Here is a 26458-nt window from a genome sequence, read left to right as displayed (position 1 = left end):
AGTAAACTGTTTCGTAAGGACAAAATGCAAGTAAATAAAACCAAACTGTGGAGAATGGGTAATGTCAACAATGACTCTATCAACAATGCGAAATATCACCGAACAATACGAAATATACGAAATATCGAGTTCGGCTCGTCTGTCGGATTTTATAACATTATTCGAATTTTCTTTTTCGATCCTCGATGATTTTTTCGTTGTTGAAAAGCAACGATAACGTATTCTTTAGGCTAAAGATAGGCAATTTCTCCGCCTCGTGCCATACAGTCCCCAGCATCAATCAATCTATTTCCCACTACTTATCTAAACTCACTAACCACCACTCCAGTCAACTATCTATAAATAGACAGAAACAAAAGCTATATAGCTCACCAGACGCGACAATGTCAAATAGTTGGAATCGTTTTCTCCCATCTTACCGGAACAAGCAAACAGAGACACGATTTTTAAAAAATGTTACTTTCTTCGCAAAAATCATATCCAAAAATGATTACTTTCCAAGAATAATATTTTAAGGCAATTAATAGAAAATCAAATTTTGAAAATCGAAAACAATAATCTCATTTAAAAAATTTTTATCTTTCAAAGGAGATCTTAATTACTGAAATCGGATAAAAATTGTGATCATGAAAATTCATAGCGTAAAGCTTTGCAAACGTATAGAAAGAGAAAATAAATTATCGTTAAATACTTGAGATACATTGAGTTGTTCGATTTTTTCGTTCGACTAATCAGTTTAAAGCTTTGTTTTCGTTGGATGTCAATTACGACGACAAAATCGTATGGCCGACAAATAAGACAGAAAACAAACAAAGCACGATCTATGGTCGCCTACAAATTCGATGCAATAATAATACATTTGTCGGTTGCAATGTTTTAAATTCGACATGTCGATGTGACAAAGAAAATATTACAGAGATCTGTGCCAAAGTCATTCTGATCTACCGATATTTCACTAATCATATTGATGATAACTCCAATTCCTTATAAATATCGTACCAACACAGTTTGGTTGCTCGAGCTGGAGCATATATCTTTCTTCCTTAAATCGAAGAAAGAAAATTATGTCTTTTGTTCCTCTACTTTCCGCTGTGTATATATGGTAATGTATTGCGAAGTAGATCGTCTTTTTATTGTTTACGTCTTTATAGGCAGTTCCATCACTATGTGCATTATTGCTTTCGAGACATTACGCTTTCTCACCCGAGAGCAATGACTCCGGCACAGTATACGGAAGAATAATTAGTCGTAATATATGGAAATGTTTTTTATCGTCGAATGACATCCGATGAAAATGAGGCCTAGCACGAATCATTGGCACAGATATATCTCACATACACGTTTGTAAGTATATCCCTTTTCGTTATTCGTTGTGAATTTTTACCTCGCCTTTTTCCAATATAGCCAATTATATATATATATATATATATATATATATATATATATATATATATATATAATATTATATATAATATTTTGTCACTATCATTATTAACATAAAATTTTTTCCACTGCAACGTCTTAGTTCCTTGAAAACTAACACTCGTGATATTCGTGCAGCTTCCATTTCAAATTTATGGAGAACGAGATAGGAAAATGTAAGACTCAACGGGTATATAAGACTATTTCTGGTAACATAGTGGCCCTTTTTCATATCCGGTGCAGTGGAACTCGCGTGTGCATGCAGATTCGCGCTCGCGCAAACGAACGTTTCCCCACAGCGAGATAAGTCGAGCGAATCGAGTACGGTGAAGGTGGTGGGGGTGGTTGAGGAGATGAAGGAGGAGAAAGAGGAGGACCGAAGTCGCAGCGCTTAAGTGAAACAAATATCGGCCGGCAAACGGGTCCATAAATTTAACGCGGGACAGCGTGTATACAGATATATTAAAAGACAGTTTGCGGAGCAAGGAAAGAAGGCAAGTACATATATGTGCATTTATGTAGGTGTGTATGTTTTGAGTGTATATGTGAGCATTCAGCGTTGCAGGCCGATAGAGTGGCGGCACAACGAAGAACGGGCGCAAAGCGGTTTGCATTTTTCATGCCAGGGCTGCCTCGGCAGTTATTGAAAATATTTACATGTTATTTATGGGGCACACATGCTTTAGGAAGCGAACATGCCAATCCCGCCTCTCGGACCTTTCTTCCCTTGCTATCGGCTTCTATATGCCTTTTTCCTTCTTTCTCTCTCACTTTTTCCTCGTCTTACATCCTCCATCTCTTTCTCCTTCAGTTTCTCGTTCTTTTCTTCTCTTTTTTCTCTCATCACAAGAAATATTCACTCGTTCGCGCTCGACAATCGCCTGGAGTATTCAATGAAATATTTTCTCTCATGCTCTAGTCTTTAAATCTTCGTTCGAGTCAGTACGACGTATATCTACCATCGTAGAAAGATAGAAGGATGATCAGAAAAGAACAAAATAAAAGAAAGAAACTAGGAATAGAATTTGTGGGGCTTATTAGTTATTCCATAGATTTATTCCTTTTAACATCGATATTCCATGATTTAGCGATTTTGAGGTATCATTAGTTATGATAAAAGCCAAAATATATAAGATGTTTTTCCATTAACACTTCATGGTACATGGTATGTTTGATTCAACTATATTTGTACTTCTTTCCTTCAAGATACGTATGTTGCAACAACGAGATCATATTTTAAGACATAAGAATTAAGAATTAAGAAATAAAAATAAAAATAAGAAATAAGAATTATACAGGAAACATCTGAAATAAGAATCATGTGAATAAGATTATTCTTTTCATAGATCTGTAAAGAGTTTGTTTTTGAGATAGAAAACGGAGAGGAGAAGGTTCCTATTTTAGTTCCAATTGTAATGGTTCTTATTTTATTAAGTAAATTATATATTCTCTCTACGAATACAACTTTCTGTTACGTTTATTTTTATATCGTAAGAAAGATTGTATCTTCCTTCAATTATATTTTAATTGTTTATATTGTTACCTATAAAATGATTTAAGTGGACAGTATTAATGTGTTTGTCACTTTGAGTTGGTATCGAGAGAATTAAATTGAAGTAAACCTTCCTAATTATTAATTAATTTTAATGACATTAATTATTTAAATTAATTAATATTAATTATTTTAGTTGATATTATTATACGTATATATAATTATGCCTTGGTTTGAGGCATTCATGGAATTCATAGATTGAGAATCCAAAAGCGTCTGACTAATTTGGTTTTCCGGAGCAGTGATGAAATCATGATCTGCATCTAGCTGCTTCCACTCGAGGACAGATTATATAATACCTTAATTAGGTAGGTGAGAAGGCTCATTGGTAGGTTTCTACAAATATTCATGGCTCGCTGATGAATCGGCCGGTAATATAGTTTTCTACGTAACCTAATAGTTAGGATCTAATAGTTAGGATCTTTCCATACATTTCTTTCCAAAATACTTAGAATAGCAGCTTTCAAATGCTTTAAAAAGGGTTATCAACATGCTAGTTTCCTGAAAATTGAAGGAAATACCTAATCGCTCTATCTTCTATAAAGAATTTTCTTTTTTCTTGTGGAAGCGATAAATCACTCGAAAAAATACAAAGTTTCTTGGTAAATTGTGTGATGATCATGAATGTATACAGTCTGGTGATCAAAAGTGGACAATGAGTTATCACTAATGACATATATTTGAATGATCGTTGCAATTCGCTCCTCCTTTGAGACCACTCTGCACAGACCAACACAGTTTATGTTATCATTATATTATGTACAATCTCGAAAAGTGGCCAACGTCCAAAAAGATGACTACATCTTCGGTCATTGTGATAAGACACACTTTTAGGCTACGTATTTTTATCTAACTAGTAAGTTGTATTGATTAAGTAAGGTTTATATGATTTTAAATTAATTCAAATGAAATAATTGCAATATTACGGATTTCAGTTACACTTTTTTTTATTAAATAATACTTAAATACGCTATGTTACACGTTGAAGTTAAATGTATATAGTCCAATGCCTGATTGAACACTTTAAGAATTGAAAATATATAATATATTGTAACCATACTTTTTTAAGGGTCATGATGTTATGAATTTTTATATAGGAATTTTCTATGAATTTTTGATCAACTGGCTATTTTAACTGACTCCCAGCAGACCCCAATACCCTTGATAAAATGAAGAGAATGGATGATTTGATTTATTGATAGAAATTTTTACTGGTACAGCTAAAGGCGAATACGGCAAAATCATATAAAAGAGCTTTAAATATTTAGTAAAAATAAACAAAATATGTATATTTCGTTAAAATCAGAAACTGTAACATTTGTTCTGGAATATAAATTCTCGCCAAATTTATTTATTCACTGACATGTGAATAATTCACTATAACAAAAATAATGACTACGATCATTCATAATACAGATAATTTTATTACCATAAAAGACAAGGATTATCTTCCTGTGTCTTTCTGCTTACGCTCGCGTTATCATTAGCAATTAATCGTTAAGCAGATGTTACAATATAGATATTATAGAGAACTCGCTGTGCTCTATATAAACTCATGCACCGAATCGATAGGATTGTATGGATACAGGATTTGCTAAGGAAGAGAAGTGTGATGAGTCGAACTTCGTCGTAGTATCTTCGCATTCACATTGATCGAATGCTCGAATGAAATGCGTCGGAGAGACACGCATAATCATTCGGTTAGTTTGACACGTAAGAGTTCAAAGGAGGACACTTTTATTAAGCAAGCTTGGACTTTACTCCCATGCTAGGTCATATGACATCATCTATGTGTATCTAGTCGCCAAGTAGGTGGCATTCCCAACTTGTAATGATAACATGAAGGAGCGACGGCAGAACACTTTTTAGTGAGCTAGGCAAATCTTGTGTTTACATGATGGTGAAATACGTGGTGGTGAAACGGAATATCGTTAAATTGGATTACATGTAATACGACGTCATGATTCTAACACGACAATTATATAAAAAAAAAGTATAATAATAAATATAATCTAATGTGACAGATGTTCTTGTTTATCGATGACTACTTTGGCCATGGCCTCGATAAGTATTCATTTGTTATGAAATCGCGGTCGATCGGTGACAAGTTCGGTTTGGACTCGTGACTTTTCGATTTGAGACGCCTGTACAGTCACCATACGATAGACAGTTTGATTACCGTACCAAGTCGGCTTTGATTTCTTGTTGTACAATTTTTTTTCGTCGCGAGATTCTTTCAGAGAAATGCGTCTTGATCGCAATGTATTGAAGCAGTTCTCTGAGCAGATCGGATCGACCTCTTCAACTCAAATCGATCGATATATACGAGGATGATTAGTACGTAATCTAGATAATAGGCGCGATCTATGAGAAAGTGGGAGTATTGTAGATATAATTATATTGATCGTACGCATCTATACAACCGAAATACGGCTATAATATAGATCAAGTGAGGTCATTGATTGCTAATAATTTAATTTGATGAATAAGATTTGAATATTTGAATATTTGAGCTTAAAAAGAACACTCAATTAGATGAGCTATGTTTAGATCGAAATATATGTATATGTATGATCGAAATATATGTATGGTTGAGAGATTTTGTGTTAAACTTTCATGCGTCTAATCTGCGACTAAAAATAATCGAATGATTATGTATTAAACTAAGACCAATGATCGATATTGGTCTAATTCGACTTATGATAAGTGATGTTCATGCGAGCGCCGAAGAGAACACTTATTTGGGAATCTAAAAGAACATTAGTGCTTTTTGGAAGGAATTTGAATTCTTTCATTTTCAGAATAAGTGAGATTCGATATCCTTATAGAAAGAAGCTCATTTCTTAAAAAAAAGATGATTGGAGAAAATTCAATGAATGGAGGAATGAGGATTCAGTTAGTATAGAAAAATATATGTTAGTCCAAATGGTTTGAGGGGTAACGAACGGCAATGATCACTCAGATGTGTGGTGACTTATTACATGCCCTTGGCACTTGGACCTTACCCCTGGTACCACATGGCTCAGCGAGAAAAGTCTTTTTTATCGGGCTATAAATCAAATAAATTGATGGTAATAACTTATGTAATATCATTAGTCTTTCATGTAACCTTTTCTCTTTATATTTCTAAAGTATTAAGTATAAAATTAAACTGGTCAAAAAATATAATAAGTTAGAAGTATTGAGAAATTTTTATTTGAGAAAATTGAGTGTTAATATGGAAATAGCATTAAATATGTTTAAAAAAGAAAAATATTTAATAAATCACGAAATATACAATATAAATATATATGAAAGTATGAAAAAGTATTAAAATGAATATAAATTTTCATACATTAATACACTACCTTGTATATGAACAATATAATTAGTCTACATATTTATCTAATCAAGACAAGAATTTGTAGATTATAACAATAGAAACTTTAGCTCAGTTAGGCACATGAGAAATGAAATGTTGTAATTCCCATATTATCATCACTCTTCATACTTATGCTTAATTTAAAATAGTTCATATACGAATGTAATTTCAGAGGATTCAAGCACATCATTTTAAAAAACTATTTAAGTACTACTTAAAAATCTAATTTGAATTAGGCTACCTCACCTGTTCGGTAAAGATAAGTAAGCAAAAATCTTCACTTACAAAAACTTTAACAATTGCGAAGACAAATTTTATCTTGTAGCTTTGCCATCGTTCACAAAACTGAATCGCAGTTCTATCGGGAGACCAGAGTACTTTTATAAGTAGTACAGCAGAGCCACCATTACATAATATCAGTATGTCAAAAGTTAAAGTGATTCCCATATTACCATCTTCTCCTCTGCAGAAGAAAAAAGAAAGTTTTTTATGATTTTCGAGATTTCAAGTAATTTACGAATTGCAGTACAGATAATCTTCTTTAAAGAATTTCAAAAAGAAGCGAATGGAAGAATCTATGAAAAGGGTAATCATTTTCGATTATTTCGAGCTGTACATCAGTCATTGGTCACATGACTGTTTCGATATACACATTCAAAGCTAGATATAACTCATATATATACGAAGAGATCAATAAGTTTATTAAGAATGAAAAATATTACAATAGACATTGCGCAGGAGAAACCATCGTCTTTGACGTTTTACACGCAATTAACATTTCTCTTGCTCGTTACGATGCTGGTTCGTTTTTTTTCCATTACTTGGCATCGGCAATGATGCATCTTATATTCTCTTGCTTTCTATTACATAAACATATTAACACAACCGATTACTTTGTTTTTCAATGTCTATAAAGCAACATTTATAAACATTTTTAGACATCGTATATATTTGAGTGTTTATTCAATGCTTCAACATTCATTTTAACTATATCAATAGCAATCATTAGTCAGCTCGATACATACTTTCGAATGTTCAATAAGCGACTATACATTCAACTTCAACCTATAACATAGTGTTAATGTGTTTTCTAATAAATAAATGTAATTGGAATCCGTAATAATATAATCACGTCAATCCATTTATAATCACACAATTCCCAATTCATTTAATATAATTTACTAACTAGATGAAAATATAATAGCCTAACATTATATCGCGGTAATCGTATCTCTGATATAATACATATCTAGTAAATCTCTTAATCCGTCTGCAATTTCAACTCTTTTTAAATATGAATTTGGTGAATGTTTAGAATATATTTGAAGCTTTTCGTGAACGAATTTTGGAATAAAAATTATGACAAAGGGAAGATCGAAGTGAATATAGTTTCAATTCCATCTCTATCGACAATCTTCCAATAGAACTTTGAAGATGCATCGATTATCGCCATTGAATTCATTAATTTGTACTCGAATCACGTATATACGTGATTACAAAGATATTATCTGATTATTATTAGACGTTGAGGTATATTTTTCATTGTTAGAAGTAATAATCCTCACTAGACATACGTATGTACGTAAGCGACGATAATTAGAAGCTATGAAAGCCGAAAGCAATGTATTTAATCGTTAGATAATTTATATTTATAGTTAGAAAACTAGGAGTTCTTTATAAAATGATAATCAAGAGAGATCATTAATTCTTTCGATATTAGCGCGTATAGAAGTTAAAATAAAAAATATTTGGGACAAGAGAGATTAGAAGTGAAAGAAAGAAGAAAGACGAATCAATGCTGATCAATTTTTGTTTTCAAAATAATCTTCCTGAATCTTTTTCGATACGAGTTTATGACCTACAAATTCATCAGTTCGTATCACTATGGATAATAATTTTTGTGTCTGTGAAAAGTAAACTAATCCGCGTGAGAGCAACGTTGCGTCCCTTTGTGTACGTGCGGAATTTTGAAATTGCTCGCTCGGTCAGCATACAACCAACTTCGTCGAGATTCGGTGCCAGCTAGCAACATCCATATAACAATTGCGACAAATGAACACTCGCTGAATCAGCAGTCGTTCAATCAACATTAAAACACTTAAATGGTGAAACACGAAACATCGTAAAGGACTGTGGGCACGGCAGTAGATAGAAGTATTTGCATATAGAGGAACCATTATGGCAAGCAAGCCACTTCATACATTTTTTAACATTTTTACATTTATGATGTCATTGAAGATAAACTCCTACTGTATCGCAAGCTTGAATCTATGAAGCATGAAAGGCAAAGGAGAGAAATAAGAGCTTTGACGAATCTGCCTGACGAAAGAAAGAGTTTATCAATTTCATCGATATTATCGGTGAAGATTAATTAGAGCTCGGGGGGGCAATCGGAATTCGGAAGCCATTAGACGAGGAAAGATCGAAATCGAGCGAGAAGCTACTCTGCGAATGGCTACAGCGTTTTACGGGAAAGATAAGACTCGGAAGCGCTTTGAAATGAAGTTTGCTCGTTAAGTACGAGTTGACTATAAGTTCCTTACGTAACGGTGCTTTTCTTACATAACCCGATCGTCGCAAAGGAAAGGTTTTTAGGCACGGTTGCGACCTTCTACGAGATTTTTCCTTTTACTTTAATGGAAAAACTCACAGAAAATCACGAACACTCAACTTTACTAGCTTTATGTGAAATGTTTAAAAGGACTGTTTGTTTGTGAAATTATTACTTATCAATTTTAATGTGAAACTCGAAGGACATTGAAACGTTGAAATAAATGAATAAATAGTAATATTATTATATATATTACTAATATTAGTATTATATATACTTTCTAATATACTATACTATTATTACTTATAATATACTCTACTAATATTACTACTATATATACTTTCTTTCTTTTTTTAAGTTTCAAAAGAAATATTAAGAAATACGAAGACTTGACTCTTGTAAAGAAATATCCGAAATCCGAATTGTCGCTATATTTTAGATTTAAAGTTTAAGATTTTTATACAAGAGTAGCATGCGGATCTATCGTTCCGGGTTACGCGCGTTCCATACCAAGGCACTTGTCACGCAACCATTGTACGTGAATAATCTATAAAAGGCTGAGTAGAAGGATGGTAGCTGACGTGTCCCTTGTCTACTTGAGCACGGCTTCTACGATCCTCTACTTTTCATCCCTTATCTCTATCTCTCTCGCTCTTTTTCTCAGACACCCTTCCGGCCTGAACCACCCTCAGGCGCAGCCTCTCTCGTGTTCCTCACTGAGCCGACCCAGTCACGGAAGAGTCTCACATAAGGCTGACATGGTGCATTTGTTTGTCACGCCCTCTTCACTCATAGCAGAAGAGTGCTCTTCCGGTTTACGTAGGATCATCCAGGATACGTGCGAGGACGTGCTGGAAGTCATCGATGCCCGTGAAAATTAATCGCTTGTTGAAAAGTAAAAAAAGAAAAAAGAAAGAGAGAAACATATAAGGGTGCGTTCATTACGATCATGTAGCACAAAAGGGCAAGATTCAAAAAAGGGTAAGGAAAAGGGAAAAAGACAAAGAAAGAAGAAAGATGAAAGACAATTAAAAGGAGCTTTGTTCGTCGACGCTCGAGGTTGGAAAAGAGAGCGGAGCCACGGAAGCCACATAACGTTGTATCGCGCCAAAAGGCTCTACCTCGAGCTCGCCATCGAGGGAATTTACCGCGAAACAAGAGGGAAAGGGTAAGTATGGGCTGTGCGTTCGAGCTAGAAAGGATAGCGAGCAGGAAGGAAGGAAGGAAAGAGAAAAGGAGGAGAACAGTGGAAAAGGGGATTGTAGGGAGATTAGAAAAGAGGCGAGTGTATTAGGAGTATTTATGTAGGCGGTCTCATTGCGCGCGAACTTACTGTAAGTCCCAGCAGTTACTTAACTCGACAGTTTCTGCTATTGCAGTGGCGTCGGTAGTGTGCGCTCACGGCAGCCGTATACCTACTCGATGAGGACTCGTTCTTTGCCTCGCTTTACCTTGGACCCGAAGCTACTTATAGACGTACTTTGAGTCGGTAGAACGAGTCTCCGTAGCTTCCACGTACCATCTACCCTTTTACCGTGCTATCACCGTTCTAGATACCGATCTTATTCCCTCTGTCTCTCTCTCTCTCTCTTCATCCACTGCTCGCATTACATCTCTCTTTCTCAAGATTTCATCCCACTTCGTCCTCTCCTTTGCCGACAAACTATACGGTAACTGCTCTTTAACCAAACGCCTTAATCCGCTTTTCCTCTCTTTCTTTCCTCTCTCTTTCTCTCTTCCTCTCCCTTTCTCTCCGTCTTTCCATTTCGTTTTCCACGAGAGACAAAGAAAATCAGCCAATTGTCTCCGCTCGAAAACTCGCGCAATGCTTTTGACTCTTCGCTATCTCTTTTTAATGAAAGTAAAATCAGTCGACTTTCGCGTGTTGAGTTTTTCAATTCGGAAAGAAAATAAAAGTAAGAGGATCGTAAGAGCTATAGAAAGGGAACGCGCCAAGGCATATCCGATTTGGAATTGCGACAGCCATCGTTGCGTGAGTGATCGTTCGAACGGGAACATCTATTACGCGTCTACGTGCATTCAACGGAAGTTTTATAGATTATGGAGATTTTATATGCCTGACGGGTTTCTGCTCTATGACATGGTGCTTTTATTTGCATTTGGAAAAATTACTCGTTTTACTTGTCCACATATATTAATACATATGTCAAATACCCACATACACATCCGTATGCAGATATACGAACGAAATATAACACGCCATGGGTCGAAGATTCGACCGCATATATCGATGACTCAAATCAAGGATGAAATATAAATTCGTCAGATATCCTTCTTACAACGTCTAAATTGATTTCTTTTAACAAGTGATTTTCTCGCTACGAGGGTTGTGTGTAAATGTAAGAAACCATTTCTCTCTAAGTTAAAGAATTACTCGTAACTTACAAAGTTAAGATTTTAATATCATATTAATCAATGTGCTTAATAGCTAATGGTAAATGTGGTGAAGAGCAAAGTCCACCAAGAATGAAAATTGCGACGGTTTCATCTTCCACTGGCGTATTTTCATACGCTTTTGCTACGAAAACATTCGTCGCTACCGGGATCGTTTTAATTCGGCCGAGAGCCTGCAAAAAATCTGTATCGCGTGCATAACATTTGCATGATTGCATACATATGTTCGTATTATCATTCAGGACGCGAAACGAGTCGTGAACGCGAATCTTTCTCTCTCTTTTGCTGTGTCTCGCCAGAAAATCGAATGAAAGGAAAGGAAAGGAAAGACGAGGAGAACTCGTACACAGCGCAAAGGACGCACAGTTAGAGCGGGTATTTTGAATGAAATTAGCGGAAACCAGGAGAGCGCGTAACAGCGAGCGGCTTTACGTTCTATTTCGTGAAACTTTTATATACATTCGCCTATACTTTTATCCCTTTTCTCTGACTCCTTTTTTCTTCTCTCCCTTCCTTCTTCTCTCTCTCTCTCTCTCTCTCTCTCTCTCTATCCCTTTTTTCTCGCTGTCTCTTTCACCTTAATGACCAGCTGAATATTTATAAAGCCGATGTCGCCTAGGTGGCCGGTAGCAGGGCCATGAAAGCCACTGCGCCCCATGGAGTTTCATTGTAATTGCCCTGTTCTTCTTGACTTTTCCTTGAAACGGGATTCCGTTGAATTGCATTATGCAAATCGCAATCTCTCTAAGTCACCTCGTCGTCCGCCCACTTCGCAACGAGGAGGAGGATGACGACGACGGCAACGACCAAGACTCACTTTGTCGTATCACGCAACTCGAGAAAGTCTGGTCAAATCGGGAAATGGAAAAAACGAGAGAAGAATCTGACTGATTCGTCTTACCGCTCTTCTTATTTTTTCTTTTCTTCTTTCTTAACTTCCTGCCTCTTCATCCGACCTTTCTAATGATAAGAACGTCTTTCAGCCGTCTGCAATTATTTTGTCGCCAAACGCGTTTTTCGCAAGGAAGATTCCTGGCGTAAAATCTCCGTGGAAAGAAAAAGTAGACGATTTTATGTTCGCATCTAACTGTACGATTAAATGTAACGCTTTATATCTTAATAAAAATTTTTAAATATCATTATTTTTACAATATCTGTCTCTAGAACCATATTCTTTCTATCTTAAAATATATTAAAGTATGATTTACATGTATTATAACGGAATCGTACTTTTTACGTCAATTTTTGATAAAAAGAGGAAATTAATAAAGAGAGAAACGAATGATTTTCGTTTCTTACGATGAACGATTCGATAATTTTCGTTGAAAATGTTAGAGACGAAGATAACGTAGGAAGATAATAAAAAGCTCGAAAATCTGTAACGTCTGCACGGAACGATGAGTGAACATAATTTTCTAATTTCATTACATTTTTAACTCATGACAACTTTTTCTTTTCAGTGGTACGGTACCGTCTATAGGTAGATGTGAAGAAAAAGGGAGATAAACCAAAAGAGAGAAAGACAGAGAGAGAATGGATTCTACGGTGAGAATATGAATATTCATAAAGCATTTAGGCCGCCGCGTAACTCAATTAACGGAGGAATAATTGTCCGCTGTCCGAGACAATGAACGGTACGAGTAGCAACGTGGAGAAGACCGCTTTGGTTTATCCGATTTGGTGGCAAACTTCTTGAGATTGAGACATTCGAATTTGATTTGCGAGGAACGATTCGCGTACTTGATTTTGCCAATTCGTAAAAAGAGTTTTGGCTAATCTCGAATTCTTCAGAAGTTTTCCACCTTATTTTTACAATCAGACAGATTCTCTATCGAAGACGAGAAGAGTTTAGAGTTTTGTGATTCGTTGTCTCTTTTATTGACCTAGAATCGCTGATGGACGGTTCTCAGTTATAACGCGAGAATTAACTAATTTCATTTGAGGATCATCACGCACACAAACGCAGTTCTACCGTTACCATTCAAATCTTATCCGGCGTACTACGTCAAAATTCGTTAATATTCATGGCCGAGGGGGATGCGAACGGATAACGCTTATCTCGGCGCTGAAATAACTCGATAGCCGCTCGTTCTGAGTCAGCGCTTTCTCGTTACTTTTTTCTCGTTTTCTTTCTTCCTCTTTTCCGTTCTCTCTCTCTCTCTCTCTTTCTCTCTTTGTCCCTCTTTTTCCTTCTCTCGAATGCTCATATTCACCAAATTATACGCGATACATCAAGCGTAAAGAGATTTAGAGCGTCCCATGTGTATTTAAATCTTGTCGTTTTAAAGATACATTTGATGTTGATAAAATGGAATAAAATAAAATTGAGCTTCAGTTCGGAGTAAGTTATACGACTGTTATTCCATCAAATAATTAACGAACAGTAAAAAAGGCTGTTAGCGGGAGAAATGTTACATTTTGTCAGTGTAAAAACTTTAGGATGTGAGACTAAAAGATTTTAGGATACGCAGCTTTGGTCGAATACCAAGGATACCAAACAGAAGAGAAAAAAGAGGTGGATGACCACCTGTTGATGCGCTCCTGAATATTCGACGCGCGTCTTGCTGAGTGATTATTAGACATTTTTGAATACACTAGCACCCATGGAAGGAACTTTCGTTTTCGTAGTTTCTTTCACATCTTCAATTTTTCTTTGTGCTTAAAATAAGTACATCTTTTGGTCTACGTCTGTTTCTCTAGCGTTCATTTACATTATTTCGATTAATTTCTCGCGACGCCATAAAAGCAATACCCAACAAAAGTAATTGAAGAATCCATTCAATGTTAAACCGTTTCTCGAACGAACTGCTGAAAAATCAATTTGTCATTTCGGAATATCTTTTTTATCGCGCTATATCTTAGTTCTTCAACTTATTTTCTTTCAAAGATATTTATTAATGTATTTATCGTGAAGAGAATAAGGCGAACAAAGTTTTAAAAGGGAAAAAGAGGAGGAAAAGACGAATTTCTCGAAGTATCATAAAACCTCGTTCTCATGAGTTTATGCGGAGTTATCTCTAATTTCTAATGGATAAAATTGATAAAATGTATAGCACTCTTCTTTTTCATCATATCGCGAATTTACAGCCGCAGTCGTAACGTTTGGAAAAGAAGAGGAATAGAAGGAGTAGGGGGACAAGAAGAAAAGTAAAAGAAAGAAGAAATAAAGAAAGGCGGAAAAGGATAGGCGAAGAAAAGGAAAAGAAAAAAGGGGGAAAGAAAGAAAAAAGAGGAATAGAGAAAGAGAGAGAGAGAGAGAAAATCGCAGGACAGTGCAAGAGAATCACTTGACGCAAAAGAGCGAGACGTCGGGCTCTTGCATCCGGAGAAATGGAAGGGTAGGATCTGGCTTCCGACTGTCTGTTGCCATAGCAACCACGACCACCCTTTGACTGAGTATAAAAGGGCCAGAGGCGGCAAATCTCTTGTACGTACAATAATCCTGCGTTGCCGCGGCTTGCTACTTTACGATCCGACTAGGCGTTCTATCCTTCCATTCGTCATCGTCGTTCGAGGATTTTCCAAGCAGCCTTTTCGAGAGCCTAGATCGAGCAAGAAGGTTAAAAATGTTTCGTTTTGTGATGTCGAGAGTGGCCTACGCAATAACAGGGTAGAATGTTCGTTCTAGGAACACTCTCGTGCACCTGAGACTCTCTTGGTGCAACGAAGCCCGTTAAATTCGTTTACCGAACGAGGCAAAGTTTGAAGTCGTGTAGGCGATTCGAAAACGATGCTCTAGACCTCGCTTCGACGGTACAACCTAATTTCCAACTTTGCCCCTGCGTTATCCACGTTGACGTACCGCTAAGGAGGAAAGAGACGCAGACTCGCTCATTCGCTCAGCTTTTGCTTTGTCTCGTTCGTTGTGTTGCATGGTACATCGTTTACCAGGTGAACGCTCGGAATGCAATTTTCACATTCACCAACGCGTTAATGCTTTTTCATCCTCTCCCTTGTTCTCTCTTGCTCACTCTCTTAGACTAGATAAGCTCGTTGCATAAATACCAGCGTATATTCGTATAAGTATCATAGCTTCCAAGCGTCACTGAAAATGGCAGAGATGGGTAGGTGCATGAGGTAAATGAACGGTTCGGTCGGCGAAACGAAAGTCGGCTTTCGCAAAAGCTACGAGCTGTATTAAGCACATACTTGCAACGTAACGCCACCCTAGTCTGCATTCTAAGACGGCAGTTCCAAGGACTAGCAACAAGCTTTATCTGACCGCACACGCTCGCGCTAGGCGAAACGGAGTCGTGCGATATTCCACTTCCGGTGAATCGATCGCCATACGTGCCTACATGCTCACACATACATATACAAACGCGGATGCTCGTGAAAGCTAGCGCGCGCTTGCTCGTTATTACGCGTTATCGTCGCCATGGATAAAAATAAGATTTCCATTTGTTGTCCTCGCGAACGATATTCATAAACCGAGGGTAATGGCGGGCCGCCACTCTCGTTTTCTCATTTTGGTTGACGCGATAACAGTCCAGCAATGCACGAAAAAATAGCCATAAAACGACCTGCATGCGAGGAGGAAAAAACTCGATTCTCCTGCCCCTCCTTATCCCTTTCCCCGCATGATAGCCCCTACTTATTTTCTTATCTGCCACGATATCACACAGCGATGAAACATTCGCACGATAATATTCTCGATTTCTCTCTCTCTCTCTCTCTCTCCCTCTCTTTATCTTTATCTCGTACCTATGTATGCAGCTAAAACTCAAGTATCTTCCTCGACCTTCCACCAGTCTCGAAAAATCCACTTCCTGTTGGTCGATCTTTTTCTCCTTTTTGCGTCTGATCAAATGCTTCCTACATCAACTTTAATCGTACGAGTCCGTAAAAATTGAGAAGAGATAGGTGTATAGTATAACCTTCTGAAAAAGGGACGCGCAAACTGCGAATGCAAGGAGTATCGTGAGCTTGCGACGATAAACGGCTTACTATCGGTCACCGGAAAATTTAATATTCCGTAGGTTTCTCTCGAATATGGATCATATACGAGGTTGGGTAAAAGCACAAAGCTTATACAGGGTATTTCTATATATCGAACAAAGTTTCCCTCTCGCGAGGGGTCAAAGTGTAGGTAGAGGATACGCAGAGTCCTTTCAGGAAGGAAGCATTCGGTTCATGCGACACGTGACGATAACGTGACACGACTCTAGCAGCCACGTGTGTAAGTTCTCCAGTATCTCCTACACACACCAACGTATTCTTAGGTATACACAAATACACAAACACCTGTAAGAGAACCGAACCGGTGACTCGGTTAGTTTAGTAGCTTAAAACCATTCGGCTCGCGTGCACCGATCGCATTTATAATGACGTACTTGCCCATCTCTTTTCATCCAAGCGTTTTCGCCAAGCCACCCCAGACCCAATCGATCGTCCTACAAGTTCTCGTTCCATTCTCTCACCCCTCTTTCAGCCAATCCCAACCAAGAAACGGATGGAATTTATTCGCCGCTGAAATCATTTACATTTTATTTATCGCTCGGAGAATTTTGCCTTGTTCGAAGAAACTTCCTAGGTAATTGCACCAGTGGCTACGTTTTTAACACCAGAATGCCCGCAATATTCTGAGATGAAAGGGATAAAAAGATGTCCTACGAAATACTGCTCGTTGCATGCAAGCGAGAAAAAATTAAGGAGGAAAGGGAGAGAAACAGTGGGACAAGAAACGAACTTCCTACGTATTAAATCTTCACTCTTCGTTAAACAAGCGACTATAAACTATCTCCTTTTTTGCATGATGAGCATAAATTGTCCTCCGATTTAGACGACTTTGGAATTCGAGGTAAAGACAGAGAAATATAGAATAAAAGAGAGAAATAGGGAGAGCGAGAGATAAGGGAATAAAAACTACTCGAGTGGATCGCTTCGAAGCCACGAGCCGTTCTATTTGCATTTTATTTTTTAATATAAGTTTGTTGTATCCTCGAGAAAGCAGTATCATTCCGTTACATCGCCAACGCCGAATGTTTCATCGGTACTAGGAGCAAGAGGTGCCTTTTATCCGACTGCATTCGCCATTATTTCTTTCATTCCGATAAACACGGAAAGTCGGAATTATAATTTGAGGAAATGAGAACTTATTCTAAGGAAGGAAAGGAAACGAGAAAAATTTTTGGAGAAGTGAATTCTTATTTCGTCGTAACGATAATGAAATCGAGGACGATCTAGATGGTGTACCGAAATAACACAGCTGATGGCTGTTTCATTTGCGTTTGCGCATAGTTCCCTCCAAAGTATATCAAAAAGAATGGGCACGAAGAGAAGATAAAGGTCTACTGGACGCAATGGACGCATTTTATTACTCTGCTGTATATAAATGTGTGATACTAACAGGGATACGTAGAAAAAACGGTTGATCGTAATAAAAGGGAGCCGCAATAATATTATAATATGGCATGTGCGCGGGTGCGTAATGATGTTCTTTTCACAGTGAATTAAGCCTCGAAAGGAGGGTGCTTTCGTACGGCATATGAAAGAGAGAGGAACAAGAACGATACAAGATCAACCTTAGGCTACATGTGCGATGTCGACCTGTCTCTGGCGACCACTAAATTCAAAAGAATATATCAGCGCGTACGCACTTGGTCGCATTAAGCGGCTGATAACAACAAAGACATGAGTGACTCATGAAATAAATTGAACGAAACACACACATTCGCGCTATAAGCAGTTTTCCTGGAGACCAAATATTGCCTGTACATAAATCTAGACATTATGATATTAACAAATTCAATTCTAATCACCGGCAACTAGTCAATGATGTGCATATAGCCTTATAGACACAACGGTGCTGAAAACCTTACAGAAACAACGCGTTGTCGCGATAGCGAAAACTAAATATGGTAATAGTTTCTTTGGAGTAAAAGCTTCCGGAAAGATATACTCTGAAAAATCTATCTTTAATCTGATGAAAATCTTTCCGTGCTTGTACGATTGTTATGTCCTATGGCATAATTCAAGATGGTCAATTCTTAGGTGAAGCCTTTGCCAGGAATTAACCTTAAAAAACGTGAATTCGATGATGAGTGACGAAATAAGGAAACATAGATTGATAGGATGAAATAAAAGGAGATCTGGTTAATAGATTGAATAATCTTGATAAATAAATTGGAAAATGAACGAAGCAGTAGACAGAGTATTAGAATAAAAATTTTTAGTTGCTTACTTTTTTTATAAGTAACGAATAACAGTGGATTCTCATCCGAATGATTAGTCGAACAACGTTCAATAAAAGTTGTAAAAAAATATACGTCACAAAAATCCGTTCAATTGATTGAAGACTCATTGATTTTGGATGTAGTGTTTATAAATTTATCAAATAAGGAACATAGACTTATTAACTGATCATCGATCTTACAAAATGCAGAATACGGATATTTTATTTATCAATTTTACAGAATACAGAATATGGAATTATTACTAGGTCGCCGATTTTACAGGTTGCAGAATACGAATTTATTGATTAATTACTATTTATTGATAAATTCACTGAATATATTATAGATTACAGATTCAAGATCTAAACATGGACTTAGTAGCAATTTTACTTGACGACGAATACTACACTTTCCAGATTTTTCCAAGTGATTCTTTCTGACATTCCCCTCTTTGGACGCACTTAACTCAACACCTATAAAACATGTTGAGAATAAAGGATTTGTTTCCTGTTTGATAATAATATTATTCTTACGATTCTGATTGATCTAAAATTGAAAGAATTTGTCACAATAAATTTTTATAAGCAAAGTTATTGAATGGATGGAATGGTTTATATAGAATTACAGAGTGCTGACAATGGCGCGATAGAATAGCTAGAGTTTAGTTTAGAAATGCAGAAAAGCATCGATTTATTTTTTGTTTTAATGCATTTCTAACCTTCTGCAAGGAAAATATCGAGAGTGAATGAAAAAAGAAGTAAATGTACGGAGGTCGTAAGACGATTATAAATTTGAAAAATGTAATAATAATAAATTCTATGTACAAGGACATAAACGGATATGGATTCAGGTAGAAGTTTTCTTTCTTCAAAAGAAAACACAAATAAGGGAACTAGCATATCTTTACTAATACATGCGTATGTCCATTAAAAATTACTTTTCATCTAAATCTGTCAATTTCAGTAACCACAGAATCTTATACGTACATTCGCTCGACGCTTACGATGAAAAGCGAAGACATCATGAGAGTGGGGCGGAAAGCAAAAGAGATGAGATGAGAAAGAGGGATGAATGGTAAGACCAAAGGGAAAGGGTAGAGATGTAGGAAAAGATGCTTCGACGGAAGATGGGGAAAAAAGGGAAAAATAGAGGGAGAAAGAGAAGGAAAGAACGAGAGAAACAGAGCGAGATAAGTAAAAAGAGACAGAAGAAAGCGGGTTCGAAGCTTTACCAACCACTCGACAAGACACCTACGGGAGGGAAAAATCTCCTCCTTTGAAAAGCGAGTAAGGAGAATGGTTTATTGAGGCCTGGGACACGTAGTCTCCCGAGGACATACTAAAAAGTGCGAGTGAAACCTCTTCTACCTCTTGCTCGACGAGGTTCGCGCATCCTTTAAAGAACAGGCCAAGTATATTTACTACGCGCTGTCCGGAGAGAAATGGGAAAGTCAGAGGAGATTTGTCCTCGTGCTTCCTTTACACCAGGAAATTTACATTTATAACTTATAATATGTAAAAGCACTAAATTATTATTGAACTGTACATAAACATATAAAATTAAACTATATATCTTTTATAAGATCTCAAAGAAACAATTCATTACATTCTAGCTTCTCGTGTTGTTAGATATTTCAAAAAGAATAATTTGAAACAACATTCATAGTAACATTATCGCAAAACAAAGTTGATCAAATGTATAAGCGTACGTGGAAAATAATCGTAAATGGGTAAATGCGGTGTAAATAAAACGACAGCCGGAAACTAAAGTTTCTTGACGGTCGAGTTGGCTGACTAGTTGGTAGCTGACTGTTCTGGCGAGATCGTAGGAACGTAATTGGATATAATTTTTGCGAGCTGGCTAACCGAATTAGATGGGTGGTGTGTTTGCGTTACTACCGGCGTCGTGTGTTGCTGTCGCGGAATGGAGTAGCGTAAAGGAAGAGAATGTACGCGTACAAAAATGAGGAAGAGAAAAAGAGAGACAAGCAGAGAACGAGCAGAGCATAGAAAGAGCCCGCGGGTAAGAACCAACGCGAGTTATTAACAGAAACGGCGGCGCCTCGGTGAGTGCCCTTCGAGTCACACCCGACAAAATAAATCAGCCCGAGGCGATCGCGAGCGGGAGACCGAGCAGCGGCGTGTCTCTCTATCACCCTTTCTATTTCTCTTTTTCTCTGTCTATTTCTCTTGACTGCGGCCACTCTGTTCTCGTAAATCGAAATTCCGTGCTGTATACCGTATTTCGATGGTCCATTCGACGCCTTAACATCTATACGGAACAAATTCGCTCTCGCCTTTCCTTGCTCTTTTGACATGATATTAAAAGACCGATGATCATTGTTTCTTTTTTAATATCTATATATTTTTATATATTGTGTATCTGTAAACACAAATTGCCATCTTTGTGTTCATAATATCGTAATTATAACATCGTATTTTCATCTTTTCATTTTCTTGTTTTCAAGTTGACAAAGATAATCGAAGAATATCGACAAAAGATCGAAGAACGCTACAGAGGATATTCGCAATTTTTTCGCGATCGAAAAAGTCGAGTACGCATAGCTGAAGGGCGCTGTGATAAAAATGAAAGGTAAAAAGGAAGATATGGAGATCAGAGAAAATGGCGTATCTAAATCGGAAGAAATGTGAGAATAGTGCTCGGAATCGAAACGGGAAAAACGACGAAGGAATAGGGGCCAGCAGTTGCGCTCGCTCTCGTTAAGATCCCGCTAGTTTACGGAGTGAATTAAATGGCCGTAAAACTAGGCGATTATCCGCCTTTAGGAGATTATTAGCCGCGTTTACTGCTGCGAATACAAACGAGCAACAAGAAGCTCGGCTCGAGTATATCCAAAGCGCTCTTTGAAATTAATACCTTCTGCTAGCTAAAATATATAAGTGATAAATTTTACGGAGGAAACAATCAATAAAATTTATGAAATAGGCTAATGGTGACAAATTAGTATGAAGGAGAAGAAACGATGACTTAAGTACTTCAGAAAGGAATCACTCGAGTCATTAAGAGAAATAACTTGACGGTAATAATAGTTCGATAATAGGTGTCTAAAATAGATTTACATCGATATAAGTCAGCGTATACCTTGCTTTGAATAACGCATTAATGACGAGTCAATCAAGGAACCGGAAGGACTTCCAACGGAGCACTAAAGCTAACGCGTTTCGGAATGGCGTATCGTCGTAGTTGGTACGCTCTCAAGGACGCGGTTACCTCGTCCCAGGACGTTAACATGGAAACGCAACCGCAACGCCAGCAACGTCGTCGCCGACGACAACGGCGACGATGCTGGCGACAACGACACGGTATCCTCGTATACTGCAACGGACGTTTTAGACCCCCATAAATGTTCCCCTCCACTCACTCTATCTCTACTGTTTCCAACGATATAGGATTAAATAAACCTAACGCTACGTTCTTCAATGTGAATGAGGAAGACAGAGAGACGGTTGAGCGATTTACGACAATTTTGAATATTTAAATAGTATGCATAGAAGGAAGTCTCCGATCTAACAGAAATTCCTTCCACCGATCGGTGGTTTCCTTCTTACCGCAAATATTTCTCCCTCGTAAAATGATCACGAGAGAAAGAGAGGGGTACGCATAACTTTCGAGAATTTTCGGTAATGTTCGCCGATAGTCGTTACGACAAACAACGCGAGAACCTTGGAGGGTCCATTGTTAGCAACTTTGACGATACGTTCGGATAAATGCGAAAGTTAAACTACTAATTCCTGTCATTGCGGCTATATTTAGCGTGTTACTAATGCCATCGCTTGGCAACGTACTTTGTCTCTGATTTTATCGAAGTACGACGACGTCCTTACGCGATCGTCGTTTAACGTGGAATGTTTTCCAAGTGGCTCGCAAACTTTCGAACTCTTGCACGGGTGATAATATTCGCGTTAAACGACAAACTAATTTCTTTCTTCTTTCAAAGTCGTTATCGGATCGATATCGTGTCGGAAGAAAGATCAACTCGTCTGTGCTTGAATGGACAATAAAAATCGTAATCAAGATAGTCCCGAAAAACTTTGACGATTAAATTTCGAGGTCATTCTTCGAGTGAACTTAAATATTCCTTGATGATTCTCAAGCAAATATCAAAGGTATAATGATACATGTCAAGTAAACTTGAATATGTTGTAACGGCTCTAAATATCGATTTCTTCGAGTTACTTTCAGTCTCTCTCTTTCTTTCTCTCTTTTTCTTTTTTTCTCTTTCCCTCTCTATTTATCTACCTCTACCTCTATCCCTATCTTTTTCTCTCTGGGAAGGCGTGCTCGGTCAGCAAAAATTTAATTAAGAGGCACGCACGTTGCGACGACCGTACTCTCTTTACGGCCCACCACCTCTTCGCCCCTTTTTCATTCTCTTTTCATTTGTCACAAGTCCGAGTCCTAGGGGTGCGATCCGTTGATTAAGATCTCCGACCGCATCGGAGTCGACACCACTCACGGACCATTCTCGTCCCAGACCTGACGGACCTGTCCCCGCAATCCTGACCTGGCAATCCCGATATGTTAGGATACCAACTGCCATATACTCATCACCATTAATCATGCGAGAATAATTACCTGGAGACGTTTCTAATTAGAAAGTTATCGCTACGGATGACCGTCGTGCGAGAATCACTTTGGTCTGACGCGACACGTTATACTCGACTGATCCGTCGGGACGTTCCTGGCCTCCATCAAACTGCTCGGCTCGATGAATTTCTGTACCTCGGATTGTGCTCGACGTGCCGGAGAATTGTTTCAGATAATTGACGGAATCGTGCTTTTGGATCAAAGCCAAATTAACAATTGAAATACAAAGATTCGAAGGTCATTTAGGCACTTGAGTATAATTCGAAAAAGAAAATATGAAGTATATACGCACATGTCGCAGTTTTGTCGATCAGTTTCCATCGATGGATCGATTGTGCGACATACGATAAGGACGGAAATACCAAGAGAATACCTAAGTGAATCCAGGACAGCTATTCGGGGTAATTAGCGAGGCATCTAAATTACGGGAGTAGAATTGGTGCCTAGCAGATAGACTATACAGCCTGCGGGTACCATGCTACTCTTATTAGAAGAGGGACGACAGAATGACATAGGAAGCATGAATAGACGTAACTACGGAAAGATTGAAAGATAGAGAGAACATAAGTTAACGAAGAGAAGAAGCAGAGAATAAGAGAGAGAAAGAGAAAGAGAGAGAGAGAGAGAGAGAGAGAGAGAAAGAGAGTGAGTGAGAGAGAAATAGAGTTAATAAGAGAAAGGCAAAAGCGGAAGGAAGCTCCTAGTTCCTGTGCTCCTTCTACAACCTTCGTATCAATGTGCATTGATTGGACAATGCCTGGCATTCACAGCCGTACTCTCTCTGCCACTCTGTTTCTACCGATTTACTTCACATCGTTCTCTCCAAGCATTCCGGTTCGACGCAGCAGCAACAACAGTTGTTTTCGATTTATTCACGGTAATTCAAATCATTTCGTTAGGTAACTCGGTATCTAAACTCTGTTAAGCTATGAACGTGTATAGGATTAATTTTGAAGAATCGTTACAATAAACAAAAATCGTAAACGAATCGTATTTTTCTTTTTCTTTTTCTTTTTATGTACGTTGTCGAGTGCATTCTTGAAAAACGACAATTGTTCGAGATTAATGGAAAGTGGCTGCTCGTTCAAGAAGAAAATAGCATACAATAAAAAGAACGTAAAAGGGGTATCTGTTGCTTACGCACTTGTATACTTCTTTTGTAAGAACACTTGTAGAGAAGGTCTATAAATTTGCAAAGTGCCAGTGGGAGGGTGGTAATGGACGGCCAACTGACCGTACTTGGAAAGGTGCATCTATCGCAGAAACAATATATAAGTTCGTATCGGCGGTAGATCACCTTTATAGCCATGATAGTTATTTACGCAGCGGATAGAAATACACCTAGAAAAGCAATAGTAAAACCAAGAGAAAGAAGGATGTAGTACACATACGAGGAAATTCGAAGAGACGAAGTTGTGATTTTGAAAAACGGTTCGAACTTCGAAGTAGAGAAAACAGAAACTTCGAAGTAGAGGGTGGGGATGGTTAGTACATTTTTTCTTCAAAAAAGATCAAAGAAAGAAGACAGGAAGTCATGTATAAGTCCAGGCGCGTACATATGAATTTTTAGATAACAAATGTAGGATTCGTGAACAGTTTGCGCTGTCGGATAATTTTCACTGGGACTGGAATCCTTTCTGTTTTATTTTCTAGGCAACTGTTGTAACTATTTTTATTTTTTGAAATATACGTTTATTCCTAACAATAAAATAAAAGAAAAAGATACACATAATTTTATAAGAACGTATAAAAAAATAACATAATTAGATGGAGGTATATTATAGATTAATCGTTCACAGTCTAATACTACTTTTAGTCTAGAATTGCACTTAATGTTACAAGTATTTATGAAGATAAAATTGAAATAGTAATTTGAATATTTACAATATCATTTGTGTTATTAAATATATAGAAAAGATAGATAAAGGAAAGAAATATACAAGCATATTTTAATCTCTCGTTATAATCTCAAAGAAATGATCTCGAAGTACTAGATACAATAAAATCATAGATTGTTTTTATACTATAATCTTCTTAAATATTTACAACTATCATTATTTCTTAATATCTCTTCTATGATTATCTTTAGCATCTACAGAGGTTAACTAACATCTAAAATGTATCTCGCTATGATTTATATGGATATATCGTTATTATAGAGTATTTCTTTTTATCTGTTCTTCTGTTGAAAAAATACATTGGGGGTGTTATTTTTATTTTGTAAGAAAGTTTTGTTGTCTAAATAAATATCCGATTCTGGCGAAATACAGGCCATATGTCTGCACTTTTCATGGTAAAATGGATTCGTATAAGTGGCACCATAAATTAAGCTGTTATTTCTAATATAACAGATACTGGTCCAGTGTTCTTTGATAAGCATTAAGATAAAGAGATCTATTCTAGTGATTTTGTTCTTCATATATACTTGTACGTTTTGTGAAATTTGATTCTAGCGATTTAAATTTATTAAGACATACTCTGAAACATTTTCTGTTGAAGATTCTAATTTTTCCCATAGTGTTAGTGCTAATATTAAATCAGATTTGGCAATCGTAAATTAATATGGACCTGATTAGTAATTTGTATAATAATATTTTTCCCGTTTTGTATAACAATATTTTTCCATCAAAAAGGCTGTTATACAATAAAAAGTCTTTCAATAACTTTATCATTTTGGATGTTGATATGGTCTGTTTAATTAAGTTTAAAGTCTATATGACTTCTAAAAGAACGAATTGTGTTTCTTTACGGTATCTTATTTCTATTTATGTCGTTGTCAATGATATGGAAGAATTAAATACTTTCTAATATCGTAATTTGCATTGGAGATCTTTGAAATGTACGGTTTGAATAATATCGTTTATAAATTTCACATTTGTTTATATTAATTGTGAATTTCCATGTGTGCAAATAATTTTGAATTTTATTGAATATGTCCCGTAGTTCTGTTTTAATTTTATGGACTTTATTATCGTTCATGTAAATCAAGGGATCATTAGCGATATAATATACGTGCTATTGTATATTTATTATTATTTTTGTTTAAATCATACGAATGTAAAAGACCACAGATGGGAGAGATGACTGTTCTTTCCTGCAAGTCGTTTAGTGACGTGAATATTTTACTTGATTTATTTTATCGTTGTTTTATCTAAGTGTATCGGGAATAATTTTTTGATTAGTTTGAAGAAAAGCACATTCAGCTGAACTATATCAAATGCTGTTCCAAACATCATGCTACCGAAGCCCTTCGCTCAACCTCTCTACAAATGCCTAGTTGTATAAAATAGAGGTACTCGCTTCCACACAAATTTATATGAGTTCGTTTGATTTATTGCCTGTAAGTTCAACAACGGTGAACCGGACTACCTATT

General features: G+C 36.9%; 1 protein-coding gene across 9 annotated transcripts in view; it reads right to left on the bottom strand.

The window, feature by feature from the left end:
• LOC127068004 (RNA-binding protein Musashi homolog Rbp6) overlaps positions 1-26458 on the bottom strand; it is a 594260-nt gene that overhangs the window by 251620 nt on the left and 316182 nt on the right. The gene's annotated exons all lie outside the window — the stretch shown is intronic.

Source organism: Vespula vulgaris, chromosome 1 (genome assembly GCF_905475345.1).
Source record: "Vespula vulgaris chromosome 1, iyVesVulg1.1, whole genome shotgun sequence".
NCBI lineage: Eukaryota > Metazoa > Arthropoda > Insecta > Hymenoptera > Vespidae > Vespula > Vespula vulgaris.
This window is presented reverse-complemented; position numbering and strand designations above follow the sequence as displayed.